Source organism: Psammomys obesus, unplaced genomic scaffold, assembly GCF_907164565.1.
Source record: "Psammomys obesus unplaced genomic scaffold, mPsaObe1.curated_primary_1811, whole genome shotgun sequence".
Lineage (NCBI taxonomy): Eukaryota > Metazoa > Chordata > Mammalia > Rodentia > Muridae > Psammomys > Psammomys obesus.
In genome coordinates, this window is record NW_026590701.1 from 319255 (window position 1) to 336634 (window position 17380).

The window sequence follows — 17380 nt, forward strand, 5'->3', positions numbered from 1 at the left end:
CAAACAAACAGCTCACAAATGAAGACAGTGGAAATTCTGCTTTAGGCAGAGTTCTGGGTACAGAATCCTGACCATGTACACTGAACTAAACTATTTGTAGAATGCCTCTCAGTTTTGCTTCTTATGCAGGCTGGGTTTCTTCTGGTTTGTATTATTGTTTTGGGAAAGAAGGAAGGTTAGTACATATCTTATAAAAGAATAAAGTAAAATATCCAGATCAGAAAGAAAAGAATTCATAAACTCCACAGTAACACACAACATGACGCTACTATTTCTGGAATATTCTATTCTGGGTATTTAATAAATTAATTTACCGTAATTGAGGACACTATGCAGCACCCACACTGACAAACCTTGTGCTTCACTTTTTGTTATGTTTTCAATAGTTCTGCTATTGTTGTACATTGTAAATTTTGTCTAAATGATATTCCCTTAGTGTCTTTACAGGTGAATATTTGGCCACTTGGTTCATGGTTAGCTTAGCTGGAATTTCCAGATCAAACGACATAAAGGGTTCTGTGACAAGATCACAGTGCTAGGCTCCTTCTCCATGGTCCAGGGACTGCTGCCAACTTCCACCTCCGGCTCCTGGCAACCAGCACCTGCTTTTTACTGAATGGGTAAGAGGGTGAAGGATGGATGGGTTTGTTTTTTTTTTCCCTTAAAGGGGAAGTTACCTCAGAGATGTTAAAAGTAAAGGTGATGGTCCACCATAACTGGTTCTAAACAGCTGGAATTGATGAAGGGCTATGAATTACAAGGAACCCCATATATCCTCTTTGAAGACTTTTTATTGACCAGTTGTAGGATTTGTTAAAAGTAACTCCCTGTCTAGAATGCTAGTTCACAATGCCTAATATAAAACAACCACCAGGAACCCCCTCCCCCTTTGTAAAATTTTAAAAATTAAAAACCAGATACCAAACTCTGGACTTTAAACCTTCATTCTTTAAATTTTATGATTCTATAATTTCCTAAATACATAAGGGCTAATACAGATTCTCCTATTGCTCTGTGAAATCAATAGACTCTTAAAGGAGTCTAATGACTAAGGGTGCTAATGCCAAAGATTTGCAGAAGACCACCAACCCAAATCATCCTGGCCAAATTAATTAAAGCACACTTTTTTATTCGTGTTCATGGGCTGTCTTCCCCTAAGGTGGGGTTTCAAGAGGCCAGAACTGGACCTGGGCAAGATAGGGGTTTTTATAGCTCAGGGGTTGGGAGTCCAAATGGGAAATTTGTAGGCAAATGGATGAGGTTATAGAAGCAGAACAGGTGGTCTTAACGAGGTAGTCATAAAAGTAGGTGGTTATGATAATCATTTAAAACAAAGATAGGGTTGCAAGATGGTCATAACAACTTTTTGAAATAAAAGTGAGGTTGCCATTCCTGGAATAGGCAGTACAGGTGGGGCGTAGCCCAACTCTTGAGATACAGATTTAATCACAAACAGGAACAAACCTAGTTTGTCCTTACTATAAGATGACTTTTAAGCCTGAGATAGAGGCAGAGGCAGAATGGTTCATTAGGGACACAAAATGATAATTCTCAGAAGCTGAAAAGTGAGAATGTGTTTTGCATGGCAACACCATCCTGGTCCTTTAGAATTTGTGGGAGGATTTTGAATTTCCATGGGCTCCTTTTGCAAAAGAACATAGATTTTGAAGCCTTTTTTTTTAAAAAAAAAAATCAAGTTTTGATCTGTGTAATCAACCTGTAAACTTATATTTTCCGTATTTCTTTTGCACATTTGTTGTGGATATTACACATTTATGTACATATAACAGCATACAGTTTTATGGCTAATTTTTTTTTTTTGAGTCAGGGTCTTACTCTGTACTTTAGGCTGGTCCTGAACTCTACTGCCTCAGCCTCCCAAGTGCTAGTATCACAAGTATGTGCCACCACAGCTGGTTTATAAGTAATTTTAAGGCGTGTTACTTGTTTGTCTTTCAAGATTGTTTCTTATGTATTGCTTCTTATGTACTTGGCTGACTCATGTCCAATTGCTAGGCCACCATAATTCTCATTTTTCCTAGAGTTCTGAAATATTGGGATCCACAAAACAGAAGAAGTTCAAAAAAGGGGAGACAGAACAGGCAATGACAACCAAAGAAAAGCAGCGTAGGCAGTGGCAGTTAGCCAAAGGGTAGCTTGAAATGCCTGTTTTTCAAGAGCTGAGACCAGGCCATTTCCCACTCCAAGTGCCATTCTATGTGAAACTGTTCTTGGAGAGACTCCATTTTCAGTGCAAACAGCATGACAGTTGACTCTGACCTGTGTGCACATAAGATACCACCATCCATCCAGCACCACAAAGCACAGACTAAAAAATAACTTATCCCTAAAATTAAAAGGGTGGTACCTTATAGGCTTATCAAGGTACACTGGGGTTTCAGAAGCACGGGGCTGCCTTATAGGAAGACTGTCCTTTCAGGGATCAGGTCTACAGTGTATTGCTGAACACGTAGAGTGCCAAAGCACAAGGAGGGGACGTGAAGTCCTCTCTTCACATGGTGCTGGCTCTTGGCATTGCTTTCCTCAGTTTACCTTTTGCCACCCCATTGATCCAAGTGACGTGAAGTTAAAAGAGGAGACGGGCCTCTGCAGAAGCAGATTGTTCTTTCATCAGAGCAGCGAAGGGCAGTGGCATCGCAAAGCAGAGGAGGCTGTGTGCCCGGGTACAGGGCAGAGAGGGGAACTTTTGTGGTGGAAGATCCCACATTCATATCTTTTTTTCCTTGCAACCTCTAAGTTGTAAACACCAAGAACGTCGATCTTGTTATCAGGAGTTTCCTGTATTCTGGTGTCCTGAAGATGTTATCAGTGTGTCAGCGCTCCTGCTCAGGAACGCTCAGCTTCCCGAAGTTTACTGGCCTGTTTACCGGTGTTCCCTCTTCTCAGAGTTAGGAAAGAGGGCAGTCTGAGGGGGAAGAAGACCAGGCCCAAGAACTTATCAAACACACCAGATCGCACCGCCATGTCTACCACGGTGGATGCGCTGGCACAGACCTCTGTTCTAGTAATCAGGAGGCAGATGTAGACAGAGGCTGGGAGTTGAAGCCAGCCTGCCCTACAAGTCAGCCAGGGCTACATAGTGAGACTCCAGAGAGGGAGTGGAGGGAAAAGACGGAAGGTGACAGACATCTGCCTCTGAGATAGAGCGGCTCCACCCTGCCATCTGGCTGGCGTGTGCGTGTGCATTAAGGGACTGACACTGAGGAGCTAATTTACTCGGCTTTTCCTCACTGATGGCTTGGTCACCTGGAGTTTCCATTCATTGCTCTGTCCCTTTGGGTTTGGGTTCTGTACAGTACTCCACAGTACTCCCCTGACTTCCAGAACTCAGTCCCTGGACTTGGCTCAAGCCTGTGGCCCCGAGGCAGCACACACAGAGAATGCTCTCTTTTCTTTTTCAACTGATTTTCAACAGTACTCATTATCTAACTCCCGCCAATCCTCTCTGCATCTCTGTTAGCTTTCTCCCTGCCTCTAGAAAGTCCTCTCTGAACGTTAGCTCCTCTGCAGCCTCACACACACATACAGAGATATATTTACTGTGTGATATGCAGTACATATTGTGAGAATTAGTGATTATTCTGAGATTAGTGATTAGTACTGGAATAAAATCATGTGTTTGCCAATAGCCAACTAAGGGAAACTTGGACGATTTGGAGAACTGCTGCCAGTAAAACTCATATGGTTTGTGAATGTATTGTTATTTAATCTCTTCAGACACCATGGGAAGACACAGATGTGATCGTCTATGTTTCTGACATGGCGTGTTCATGATATGAAGACAACCACATAAATATTATATTTTAGGAACTGTGGGCACAGCTCAGTAGTAGAATATTTTCTTCACATGTACAAGGGCCCAGGTTGGATTTTCTAAACCCCCAAGTTCCCCCACTTGGGTGCTGGAGCTTTGTGAGTCCAATGCTGTGATCTCAAGGTTACTAAAAGCCTGCCTTTGTGGGAGTCCTTCCCATGCATACTGTCGCTTGTTTTGTTGCTGTGATAAAACAGCCTGACCAGAACAACCTACGGGAGAAAGGTTCCTTCTGTGCCAGAGTTCCTGGCTGTTGCCTGTCATGGCGGCAGGAGCTTGAGGTGGCTGGCTACAGTGCATCCATATCTAGGAGACAGAGAGAGGTGAACACTGGTGTGTTCATCCTTTCCATGCAGCCCAGGGCCCCAGCCCAGGGATGGTACTGCCCATAGTTTAGGATGGGTCCTTCCACCTTCACTAACCCAATCTAGATAACTGCTCCTCACAGGGATGTCCAGAAGCCTGAGTCCTAAATGAGCCTAGATTCCATCAACCTGAAAACATTAACTCCACGAAACTATCGTCTCCACGAAACTACTTGGAAATACAGTAATCATTGTGGGATTGTCTTTGCTTGCAAGAAGCTTCTGGAAAGGAATCAGAATGAAAAGAGTCTCATTGTGGACAGGGCTTAGAGTAGCCAGGGCTGAAGACCTGATCTCAGACAACACCTGACAAATTTGGCTACTTTGTAGCAGACAGTAACTATGTAATAAGAAGTATGACTAGCATATTCTAGGAATCTCAGTTTTGTATACATTTTAATTACACATTTATATAAATATAAGTCTATTGTATGCCTTTGGATACCAGCCAGCTCTCTGGAAGCCTCAAATTTACTTCCAGATAAAAAAGAATTTCTGAATTTGATTTTGGAAATTTGTTAAAAACACAAAGATCTTTAGCCTGTGAAATAAAGGTTTACAAAGGCAACTGAAGGTTGCACCATTTTAATGAAAACTTAGTTTTAAGATTTAGACGTCTCACTTTCCATAAGTCAGAACTTATTAAAAATAACACAAAGAACAAAAAGTTATCTTAAAAATCCTGAATCTTCGTTTCCTAGGTTATTTACCTAAAAATGAAGAAAGAGAACAAAACAAAACAAAAGAATTATTTCTGCTTTCTAAGAGAAAATCAATACTCTAGATAACCTTATTTTAGCACGGAGGATTATATTTTGGTTTTACATTAGTGTGACTTTGATATAAAAGTTTAATCTATAAAATTCCTTTCAATTTTAATCAACTTGATCAGGCATAAAATTGCTTTCCTAAGATTCTCCTTCTATGAACCTTTCCAGCTTTTTCAGGCCCTTTATGGTTTGCTTAAACCATTGATTTTTGTCCTATAGCTTTCTCTTTATCGTTTTGAGCTCAATAAAAATTATTTCCTTATCATTTTCTCTTAAATAAAAATTATACTTTGTTCTTTACCAAAATTACATTCTTTTAACTTTCCATCCTTATGTATGTTCCATACTTATAACTTTCTTATGAACTATATTTCATTTTCCTCTTATATCTCTCCATTTATTATTATCATTATTATTTGGTGTTGGAGATTAAATCCAGGGCATCCTGAATGAGAGGCAAGTACTCTGTCACTGAGTGATACCCTCAGCTAGGCTGTGTTCCTTTCAGTGTTTAGGTAATGTGTATTAATACTCAGCCATTATGAATCAGCACTCTGTAGACCAGTAAAAAAAAAAATACATTTTTTCACTAAAATTGTGGACACAGTCTTCATACTACCTTTTTAATCACATAAAACAAAATGTTACAGTCTACAATTTTTAAACTTACATTTAATTTATGACATTTTAGTACTTTAACTTATTTAGAGATGACATGGACATCTAGTGACAATTACTTAGTTGGGAACTAGAGAGATGGCTGGCTGGTGAAGAGCACTTGCTCCCTTTTTCAGGGAACTAGGATTCCGTTCCCAGCATCTACAAGGTGGCTTACAGTCAATCATAACTTCAGTTCCAGGGGATTAAACACCCTCTCCTGACCTCCATGAACACTGCACAACTGGCACACAGACATATATGGAGACAAAGCACTTATTCACGTAAACTAAATAAATAAACATCTGAAAAAGGAAAATTACTTGGTTGGTATAACATGACTTTGAGTCATATAAGCTTTGAAAATTGATTTTATTTAGAGTGATAATTTCTATTTATTTTTCTCTAAGTCAAATTGGTATTATTAGATAATGCACAAACACTTGTATTGACATAAACATACATGTAGAAATAACATACTATATATACATTTACATATACATAAAATATAAAGAATTTGTAGCTTTTCTTTAGATTTATTTATAAGCTCTTAGATAAGCTTTTGAAACCTTAGATTGACAATGTTGTAAATAATTTTGAATAGGCAACCCTAAGTCATTATGACTTTTTTGGTTAACCATGCTATAAAAACTTCATAATAAAAGAACAACTTATATGTGCATAAAGTGTCATAATGAAACTAATTATTTGATAGAATGAACATGTGCAAATTTTAAAATAAAGTCATGTAATTTAGACCTATGCACTACTATTTACTAAGATGAAAGACTCATGTCATAATTCAGAATGAGGGTTATTAGAAGAGAGCCTCGGGATCATTTCCGGCCATGACTGAACCTTAAAATGAGAGAGAGCATAGGAAGAGCTAGAGTGCCAAACCTTGTGCAGCATGATGGGGCCTTGACAGGAGAAGAAACTTTCCCTTGGGAATCTGAGAGGAGCTGCATTAGGATAGAAAACTTCCAAACGGGTAGAAATTTATGAGTCCAGAAAGGAGAGCAAGCCTCCCTTCACAGCCACAGAACACTTATGACTCTTCTGGGTTTCCAGAGGGGTAAGTAGGTTTTCTGATGTGATTCAGTCTGATCTGGCATATGTGCCAAGAGGCACAGAGGCAGGTAGAGCTGTAAACTTGCCTGGAAGCTGCTGCAGGTGCAAAGGCATGTGCTTTAAGACCACAGCATGGCTGTGTGCTCGCTCCTTCTTTCCTTCCTTCCTTCTTTCCTTCCTTCCTTCCTTCCTTCCTTCCTTCCTTCCTTCCTTCCTTCCTTCCTTCCTTTCTTTCTTCCTTTCTTTCTTTTTTTCTATCAACTATGTGTCCAAAAAAGAGGGCTACAGGGAAAGGGGAGAGCCTGGGCTTGCTTTCCTGCACTAACGCTGGAGTCCCAGCAGGTGCCGTTGGTTCTTTGCCCTAAGTGGTAGGCTGCAGGGGTGCAACCCTATTTCTGAGGGAGAAAGGCATGTAAAGGATCTTGATGGAATAGGTAGAATAGGAATTTTGATTTGGAGATAATTGCAATTACTTTTTAAATTACTGTTTTGAGGAAGACTACCCTTTTTAAAAATTGTGTGTATGCATTTATTAACTTTACAATTTCCTCCTTTGAGTTTAAGATTATCCTTCAAGTAGACCCCATTCTGGGCACTGGTAAGTGCTTTACATGAACCTAGCAGGATTTGTTTGTTTTGTTTATTAGAAAACTGGTTCTTAAAAGAAAGACCAGGTTTTGATGAGCTATTTTCTATAACTCTGAGCCTCTGGGAACATGACTAAGAGTGGGCTGAGAGTCAGATCAAGTAAGCCTGGGGCTTTTACTCCTCAAACTTGCTTGGCTTGCGTTTGCTCTTTTCCTTGTCTCACAAACCCAGCTACAGAGTGAGGTGCCTGAGGTTCTAAGTGACCATCTTCTGTGTGTACCTACTAGAGAGCCAAAATTTCCCCCAAAATGTTATACCCTTTGTGGCTTAAAGGAGTGGTATTCTTTCTTTCTTTCTTTCTTTCTTTCTTTCTTTCTTTCTTTCTTTCTTTCTTTCTTTCTTTCTTTCCTTCCTTCCTTCCTTCCTTCCTTCCTTCCTTCCTTCCTTCCTTCCTTCTTTCTTTCTTTCTTTCTTTCTTTCTTTCTTTCTTTCTTTATCTCTTTCTTTTTCAGAGTGAGATGTGCTGTCATTTGTTTTCACTGGAGTCAGAGTTCTGGCCACAGCCAACACAGTCTCCATGGTAAACCCAAACCATGAAGCTCATTCACAAATGCTTATGCTACACTGGTTAAACCAAAACCCTTGGGACCTTATCAGAAAGCATCCCTGTCCTCATATGACATATAAATGGTCTGCAAAAGAAGACAGATTGAGATACCCATTGCTACAGAGACAGAATTCTGCTACTTAGTCTTAAGGAGAAAATGGGAAACTGCTCAGATAAATCTCAGGTCAACCAAAGATCTGGAGATTTGGAAGAGCTGGTGCTGGAGAGATGTTTGTTTGTTTGTCAACTTGATATAAGTCAGGGTCATCAGGAAGAGGGCATTATTTCAGTGGGGGAAATATCCAGCAGACTGTTTGTAGAGAAACCTCTGGGAGCATTTTCTTGATTCATGATTGGCTAATAGCACCACTCGTTGTGGGTGGGGGCACCCCTGGGTGGTGGTCCTGGGTTAGAGAAGATTGAGGAAGACAGAGAAAACCTTTCTCGGTTTACTTAGGTGAGGACATGACTGCTTGAATTTAAGTGAGTGTTCTTGTTGCATCTTTGCTTTCCACAAACTTTCTGCCTCGCCGTGTTCTCTAACTCAGCCCCCCTCACTGTCTCCAGCACCTTTAGGAGTTGGCTCCTGCTCTGCATGCACTCTGAAATCTCCTTGCTATGCAGACTAGTGTTCCACTTGAGGCTCATGTGGTGTTTTCCTCTTGGTGCTGTAGAGGAAAGCCCTTTACCATCCCCAGCTCTAACCTAAGAAACCCCTTTGGAAAAACAAACAAAATAATCTCCCAGCTCTCTTTCAAATACAGATATTGGTTAGAGGAATTTCAAGCCTTTTTATTTTTTTCTTTTTGTCTTCTCAAATAAAATCTCAAGCAAACCTCCATTTCCTACCAGTCAGGGCAGTCAGGTCTGAGGGTCGGAAACAAAGGTTAGACTTGATGGCTGTGCCTTTAATCTCAGCACACAGAAGGCTGGTGGATCTCATAAACTCTAAGCTGGTCTGGTCTACATAGAGAGTTCTTGGCCAGTCAGCAAGTGTACCCGTGTGAGGGCCTGTCCTCAGACGCTGAGGTGATTTGAGGTAAAGATGGAGGCGAGGTGAGGGAGAAAGAGTAAGAGGGAAGGGGAAAAAGAGCTTTTAACAGAGGTTTGGGAGTGAGGTGAAACAAACAAACAAAAAGTTAGGCTATCCAGTGAGCTGTTCCTAAACCTACTAAATGGAGACAGAGCTTAGATGGCAGCAGTGGGGAGTGATGGGAATGGGTGCCATGCCAGATCAGCAGAATCTGCCCCAGCCTGTGCCCAGAGCAACAGGGGTGTCACTGGGCAGGGGTCCTATAAGTCTTTTGTACACTGCAGGCCCATCTCCCTGTGAGCACAGGAGGGTTTGCAAGGGACTGCCAAGAGACATTGGAGGGAAAAGTTCCAGGCTCAGAGTGTGAACCAAAGGAAGGGAGGAGATGAGGTTTTCCTGCTGGGTGGATTCCATCCCATAGGAAATGCAAATAAGGGCCTCCAAGAGTCAGCAGGAGGTAGCAGGAAAGAGCCTGGGTGTGACTGGGACTAGTCCTGAGCTGAGTGGTGTGGATTCCTGGGAAGAGTCTCATCATTACAAACTATGAACTTTTAAAATATTTATAAAAAAAGCAAACAAAGAGAGAGAGAGAGAGATTTCTGGGAAAACCTTTTTATTTTTGTACGTGACAAAAAGCAGGCAGCCTGGCTTAGCTGAGTCTGTGTTGATCAAGTGTCCTCGTGTTTTGTGTGGCAGTTTTTCTGAACAGTGTCACTTTTAAAGTAGTCCATTTACCACTACCCTGTCTGCCATGGTCAAGTCCAATTTCCTCACTGACCCCTTTCTTTCCCCACACAGCTGTCCATGGAATTGTCTTGACTCTAAAACTAGAACAGGAACAGCAGGGGGGTGTGAAGTTTGGCTTGTTTACTGCTGTGTTCTCACTTCGCAGAACTAGGCTTGGCTTACCAAAGGTGTTATTACAAGTTAATTGAATGAATGAATACTGTAACCTCCTCCAGGCAGTTGAGTGGCCAAGCCTTGTTCCTGAGCACCTCCAACCTCCAGGCTCTGCCCACAGAACACTCTAATGGCCAGGCCATAATGGCTGGACCAGCTCCTCGAGACACGGGCAAACACACTCCGCCCTACAGAGTGAAAAATCTCAGCTCAGGACTTGAAATCCCATCAGTCCCCGAGCTTGAACTCCTACTAATCCCTGAGCTCACCCCAGGCTCAAGACTGGAAATGCCACCAATGGCCACCCTGGAAAGCCCCACCCTGGAAAACCCTATCCCCCAGAAACCCTGTATAAAGCCTTCCTCCTGCTCAGTTCTTTGCAGCTTCTCTCCCGAGAAGGGGCAGCCAACCACCTGTGTTTCTCCCAGTGAACGTCTTGTGTGTGGTTTGTTGCAGGTGTGACTCTGTGGTGTTCGTTGGCTCCTGACTGCAGGGATACCTTTTCCTTCCGAGCTGTAACAGTTACATACCCCCCTCCCCACCCCAAGTTCCAAGCACTGTGCTCGGCTCTGGGTATACAGCCATGGGAAAATCCAGAAATGGGCCCCACATTCGTGAAGACTGGAGTTCTGAGACATCCAGTGAAGGTGAGCCATCTGCACAAGTAAATCTGATACGGGATAATGAACAGATGCACAGAGGCCAGGGGGAGGCACTGATGCCGTGAGAACGTGCCATGCCTGGTGGAATCTGGGACCTAGAGCTGGAGGAGATGATTGTTTTGGTGGGAGATGGAGGGAGATGCTCCTCAGAAGACCGAACAGCACATACCAAAGCCTGTAGCAGAGAGGAGCAGCCCCACTTGGAAAACACAAGCAGACCATAGCGTGCAGAGTGAGATGGCACATGGGATAGCGTGGGGCCAGGGTGGAGAGGCAGGTACAGCCAGGGCACTTGTGATATTGAACATTGGAAACTTGGTAGAGAGTTTGGCTACTTTTCTTAAGAATGATAAGAATTCATGGAAAGAATTGAAGTGTGTGTGTGTGTGTGTGTGTGTGTGTGTGTGTGTGTGTGTGTTGTGTCCCGTGACTTTGAAGGAGGAGGGTACTGGGAATTGGACCTAGGGCATGTTAATTTTTCTACTGCTGAGCTACATTTCACATTTCTCATGTGTTTCAAAGTGAACACTGTGTAAATTACCAGGGTTCCTTCATCCTAGAGCCTAAATGGTTAATATTAATCAGAGAAGGGGCAACTGAAATATGAAAGGTAGTTATTAAATTATGAGAGGTAGTTTGTATAGCTTTATTTTTCTCCCCACCGATGGATTATCTTTGACATTAGACAGAAGAGTGGAAAGTGAAATTTATGGCCAAGTGGCTTTTTAGGAATCCTTCTAGATGTGGTCAGCAATAACAGAGAGAAGCTATGAAGTGACCACATCTGAAGCATTCTTCAAGGTTTGTGGGATCTTCTGCCCCTCAGATAGCTTAGATTTTTAATGAGTCTACCCATCCATGAGAATTTATTCTAAGTGAGTGCTTTATACATAGTGACGCTTATAATCTTCACAACACCCTTATGAAGCAAATACTCTGATGATCCCCATATTTAGTAGGTGACAATGAATAGCATTTCCCTGTAATGGGATGGATAGAGACTAGAGGATTTTGAGGAGAGAAATAATAGGTGCGGACCCATCTTTTGACACGGTCACTGCATTCGCTCTGTTGAAATCCAGCGGAGGGCAGCTGGAAGCATTCCACTTAGGAAACACAGCAGGAAATAGGTTGATTGTCCCCTGCCTGCGCTTGTTTGGTGTTTGATGCTGCAAAGCAATGGGACTCAGGATCTCTCTGGATGACAGAACTTGAACTATTGAAGAGTGGATAGACAGGAGGTGTGAAAGACGTGAGCATGAATGACCCAATCCTCGGATCCAGACTACTGGGAAAATGGAGTTGTGTGTAGCTAAATGCAGAAAGACCAGGCAGAGCTGGCTTTGAGTATACAGATTAAGGGACCAACCTGTCCTTAAGCTGAGATAATGTGCAGGCAGGTGAAGTTCAGAGTTCAGAGGAGAGTTCTGAGCTGAGCATATGGATGTGAGAATCATTGGGGTGCACGAATAACATTAACATGTGAACAAATAGAGACAGACATCCAAAGTCCACCCTTGAGTGAAGTGTTCAGAGAGTGTGGAGCAAAGGTGCTGCAAAGAACCTAAAATGGACCAGGCAGGAGGAAAATGAGGTGTGTGTCCGAGGCCCAGGGCCCTCTAAAGACAAGACATTGTTTCATGTGTCTTTAAACTTAACCATGGACATGGCCTTGGCGTCTGGTCCCATGTCCATGTCACTGATGTCATAGATGAGAGAACTGATGTTTACTTTGTGGCAGAAATTTGAACGGGCGTACCTGTCGGCCTACGGATATTTCCTTGCTTGACAACTGCTTTCCGCTGGAGGAGGAAGGCTTTTCCATTTTGTTAAATTATTTGTTTCACTCTCAAACCATATACCTGTGAGATAGAGTGAGCAAAGCCATTCTCGGTACAGTGAACTGCCCCCTGACATGCCTGGACCCTGGTGAGCCCTGTGGAGTTTACAATCCTGCAGTCTTGGAGCTAGGAGTAGAGGGGTAACAGTACAATCTCTGCTTCGTCTCGTGATGCCCTAAAGGAGAGTGTTCTAAGAAAGCTTTTAACTTCTTGTCTTTTTTTTTTTTTTTTTTTTTTTATCCACCAAGTGATGCAGCATGAATTTGGAAAAGTACAAACAAAAACAAGTTCGACCCAGCAGGGAAGAATTCCAGGGCAGCATTAAAGCATCAGTAAGACTTGCCATGCTGATTAGATGAATGAAAAAAACAAACCCACAACTGCTCCCTTCCAAGCAGAAATAACATCACATTTATGAGAACTGAACAAGTGTTAAGATGGGCGGAAAATGAATAAATCTGAGGAGCCTGATGAATCTATGGACTGTGGCCAGTCACCTCAGAAACATGCCTCCTGGTGGCCAGGAGGCTGAGGAAGGCTAATAGATGAGCCTTCTCTGAGGTGGGCATGGCCTGACAGTGGACAGAGGTAAGGGTTGCCATTGTGAAACCCTGTCTAACTGCGATAGAGCTCAAAGTCGCCAGGGAAGGTGACCCAAAAACGCGCTATAAGATGATACGACTATGCCCTCAGGGAGGATGCAGCCTGTCACCAGGCAAAGATTTCAGAGTAAACAGAAACATCTGAGACAGTCAAACCCATATTTTTGTTAATTTGTATACATTTAGTGTTTCAAGTATTTGTAATATTTAAGGAAAATTGGCCCATTAGAGTAATGTGATCATCCTTTTGACACCAATTTCAAATATGTAATTAAGACATTGATTTAGTTTTCTACTTTTAAATTAAAAGACATTCTAAAATTATAATCAGTACTGGAATACTTGAGAGAATTTAAAATTTCCATATTTTAAAGTTCAATTTGCTAGAGCTTTAAGATTTTAGACAATTGACGTAAGAGAAATAAAATGTGTTAAATATGTAAACATGATTTAATAAGGTACCTGAATGAATTTTATAAGGCTAATTTGTAAATGAGATAATACGTTAATTCAATTTGTAACATAAAATTAAAAGAAAAGTCAAAGTAGGTCTGAGTAGTTATCTGTGCCAAAAGCAATCTTTGAGACTGACGACAACAACAAGAACCCGGTGGACACCTCGGGGCGATTTCCTGTGCCCCCCGCATGTTGGACGGATGAAGTAAAACTCCTTGTGGGAAGACGTGCAGGGAAACTCCATTCTCTGGCTCAGGGATGCGCTTAGACGGCGCCCTAGAAATTGAACAGAAGACTGGACAGTACTGGAAACAAAAAGCAAGAAGAGCTGACAAGCGTGAGAAACACCCTAGAAAACATAGAAGAACAAATGCGTGAGTTGTGCAGTGCGTGCGCAGGAGAGAGCTATTACAGGCTGAAACCCGCGATAAGGAAACTGTGACTCAGGTCATCCTGTCAGTCAGGCACTTGTGGCCTCCAGCGACACAGGGTTCAGGAACTCCTTTCAGTGCACTGTTTTTCAGATGGGAGGGCGGGCAAGAGCTTTGAGCCTGCCAATGATGCCCAGATGGCTTACCGTTTGGATAGAGGGGCACTGCCTGATTTCCAGAGTTCAGTAAGTTTTAAACACTTAACACCCCTTGCCACCTTGTAGTTTAAAGTCTCTCTTGTAGTCTAAGCCTGATTCCCGGACCTTTCAAAGCAACCTAGCCGTAAGGGCCGGGTCCTCCTCAGGGACAGGGTCTCTTATTCTTGTGATTAAGGAGGCCCACTCTCCCCTGGGAAGCCTGTGTGAAGTGTCCCTGTGTGTCCCGGTGAGGCAGCATCCCATGGGAAGGCGGGGTTGGTCCCTGAGAAAAAGGGGTAAGGGTTCTCTGAATGTGAAGACACAAACACTACAAGCAGCCTTGAATTTCAGCCCTTAGGTGGTCCTTTCAGAGGGATGGCTCAGGGGTTAAGGGTGCTTGTTTCTTTTGCCCAGGAGCCAGGTTTGGTCCCCAGCATCCACAGTTGTTTCAGAACCATCTGTAAAACCAGTTCCAGTACATCCATTGCCCTCTTTTCACTTCCATGGGCCCCAGGTAGGCATGGGAGAAATGAGAGAATAAGCAGAAGGTTGTAGGGCCCATTTCTGGACTCAAGTCTGCTGTTGATTATTTTCTTCATTTTTGTCATCTCTTACTTTCCCTTTTTTAATTGAAAAGATTTCTGTTGCTGGGCCTGGTGGCACACACCTTTAATCCAAACCCTCTGAAGGCAGAGGCGGGTGGATCTCTGAATTCGAGACCAACCTGGGCTTCAGAGTGAGTTCCAGGAAAGCCAGGGCCACAGAGACCCTGTCCCGAAAACCAACACACAACAATGGTTTGTTAACTTTACTTTTGCTTTTCATAGTCTTGTTAAACATTTGCTAAGAATAAAATAAAATGTATTAGTTCATTTTTGGTTACTGTAGTAAAACTTCTGGGGTGGGTGGGATAGGCTTAGGAAGGCTTGAGGTTTACTCTGGCTTAGAGTTTTGAAGAGCCGGGGTCTCCTCCTGCTCAGCTCTGGTGAGGCTCTGGCCCTGGCTGGTGTTGCAGTGGTGTGAATGAATGAGGGAGAGAGAGAACACACCTCGACACAGGAGAGCTGGGAGTGAGATGAGAGTCCCGCTAGCACGTACAGCAGTCTGCTTTCCTAAGCCCTGTCTCCTAGGACAGGGTCCCCATTAGCCCAGGGAGTTCCCACCAGGCCCCTTCTGTTTCAGCCTCGAGAGCAGGATGACTCTGGGCGCACACCACTGTGGAGGCTTAAATCTGGGACCCTTCTCAACACAGTCCTTCTGTTAGCTTGAATTCGCAGGTCTGGATGGAGCAGCTCCCACGTTCTCATTCTTTCTCTCTCTATCCTTTCTCCAAATGGTTCACAGCACTGCTTCATAGTGAATATGTAACTATAGTTCAGCATGAGTTCGATTCACAGAGGCTGAAGGGTTCTGAGAGGACCACTGCCTTTGCAGTGCAGGGACCAGCGCCAACACTGGTTTTGGTAAGAACCAGCTCCCGTGAGCCCTAGCATCCTTGGAGATAATGATAGAATTGGTTTTGTTTTCACCAAGTAGTCAGCACAGCACCCCCTGAACAGCACTGTGACTTGAGTCCCGGCCCATATGAAGACAGTCCTTCCTTCTTTTCTGAGACAGCCCTGCTGGAGGCCCTTGCCTGGCCATCCTGTGAGAATTGGTGGCTTCCGTGGCTGCTACGTGCTTTCCTGTCATCACCCCAGAATCTTGCTGTGCTTCCGTCCTGGGGAGGAGTGCTCTCCTCTCTCCTGGGTTCTTTCTCCCTTCTGTGCTTTCTCCAGCTGATTGCACACACCCCTCGCAGGAGTACGCGCCGGTTTGTTCCTAGGTCAGTGTATGCTAGCAACACCACCCTCATCCTGTGGAGGGGCAACTTCTCTGTTGACTCAGAATTGTAGCCAGGTTTCTAACCTCCCACTCCCACCCCTGAGTCCATAGCATCTTATTAATGAAACTGTAATCTGAGAATCCAAGCTCTGGCTGTCATGGAGAACAATGGCATAAACAAAGAAAAAGAGAATTTAAAGTCAGAGTCTTCAGTCTATCCTGAAGGAGGCCTAAGGACTCTGTCTAGCAGGTGAGGCGCAAACTGCCATGTCGGTCCGCTTCTTCAGGCTTGCTCAGGCCTCTCCGTCTGGCACGTTGTCCGCAGATTGTCAGATGTGACTTCAAGCTCACTGGCTACATTTCTGTCAGGACAAAGTCTGAGCCCATGAGAGGTACTGGACTTTGTGGTGGCTTTGAAATGGTTACAGTGACTCATCTCAGGACATGCTTTGTGGTTGCCCTTCTGCTCTTCCTCCAGCTTCCTGCCCACCGGCTGTGTGTGTGAGTTTTCTCATTTCCTACCAAGAGGCTGACATCTAGCTTTGTGAACAAACAGTGGTACCTGAGATGGGGTGGGGTAAGATGGGAACTCCCCTCTCAACAGTGATCCCACGAGCATCAGTCCTTTCTCAGCACCCGCACAGCTCCCGTCTGAGGTATGGGTCCATTTCCTTTACGTTACTACCCCGCAGAATCCCTTTCTCTGCAGTGCCAGCTAGCTGGGCACTGGAAGAGGCAAGCTTGCTCTCTTTGCTCTTGCTCACATGCTAGGACCACTTCTACACATTTCCTTTCCGGAAAGCGTGCATCGCTCGACATTTAGTAACAGCTATTCAATTGTTTTGATTGATGGGAGCTTCGCCAGAGAGGATGTTTAGAACTGCTGACCCACAGTGCGCCAGACAGAGCCAAGGTCCTCCAAGGACGTGTGTTGAAATAAATTATGCATTCAGATCCACCAGTGCTGGGGCGAGAAGTCACCTTAGAGATCACCTCCTGGGGGCCTCCTCTTCACAGACAAGGATCCCAAGGCCCAAACAAACTGCTTTCTCATGGCTGCCCAGCCAGGTAGGGCTTGCCTAAACATGCCTCACACCTGCCTTTTGGTGGCAGCCTGTTAGCCCCTGGCCCCTGCTTCATCTTCACCCGATCTTCATTCTCTTTCTTACCTCTCAGTGTAGCTCTCAGGTTGGCAAAAATCCTTCTGTAAGGACTCAGCCTTCCATCATTTCTAGTTCCTTCTGTGGCTGTGGTTCTCAAGCTTCGGGTCTCAATCCCTTTCGGGGGGGTCACATGTCAGATTATCTACATTACAATCCACAGCAGTAGCAAAATTACAGTTATGAAGTAGCAAGAAAATAATTTTACGTTTGGGGGTCACCACAATCTGAGAAAGTGTATTAAAGGGCTCCAGCATCAGGAAGACTAAGAACCACTGGCCTCTGGTTCCGGCTTCCTTCTAGACTGCAAGCAGAGTCCAGTTGCTACCTTCTGCTGAGATTCCATGACCTCCCAGGAAAGCTGTGTCTACAGGTGTTCTCCATGAGCATCATGTAAGATATACACTCATGGAAACCTAAGATGACAAAACAAGGGGCTTG

At 43.8% G+C, this 17380-nt stretch overlaps 1 long non-coding RNA gene across 1 annotated transcript; it reads left to right on the forward strand.

The window, feature by feature from the left end:
• Nucleotides 1-423: 423 nt before the first annotated feature.
• On the forward strand, nt 424-13874 carry LOC129677935 (uncharacterized). Its single transcript, XR_008720294.1, has 3 exons — nt 424-620; nt 10283-10473; nt 12578-13874. It is a non-coding gene; the product is annotated as an uncharacterized LOC129677935 (long non-coding RNA).
• Nucleotides 13875-17380: the final 3506 nt, after the last annotated feature.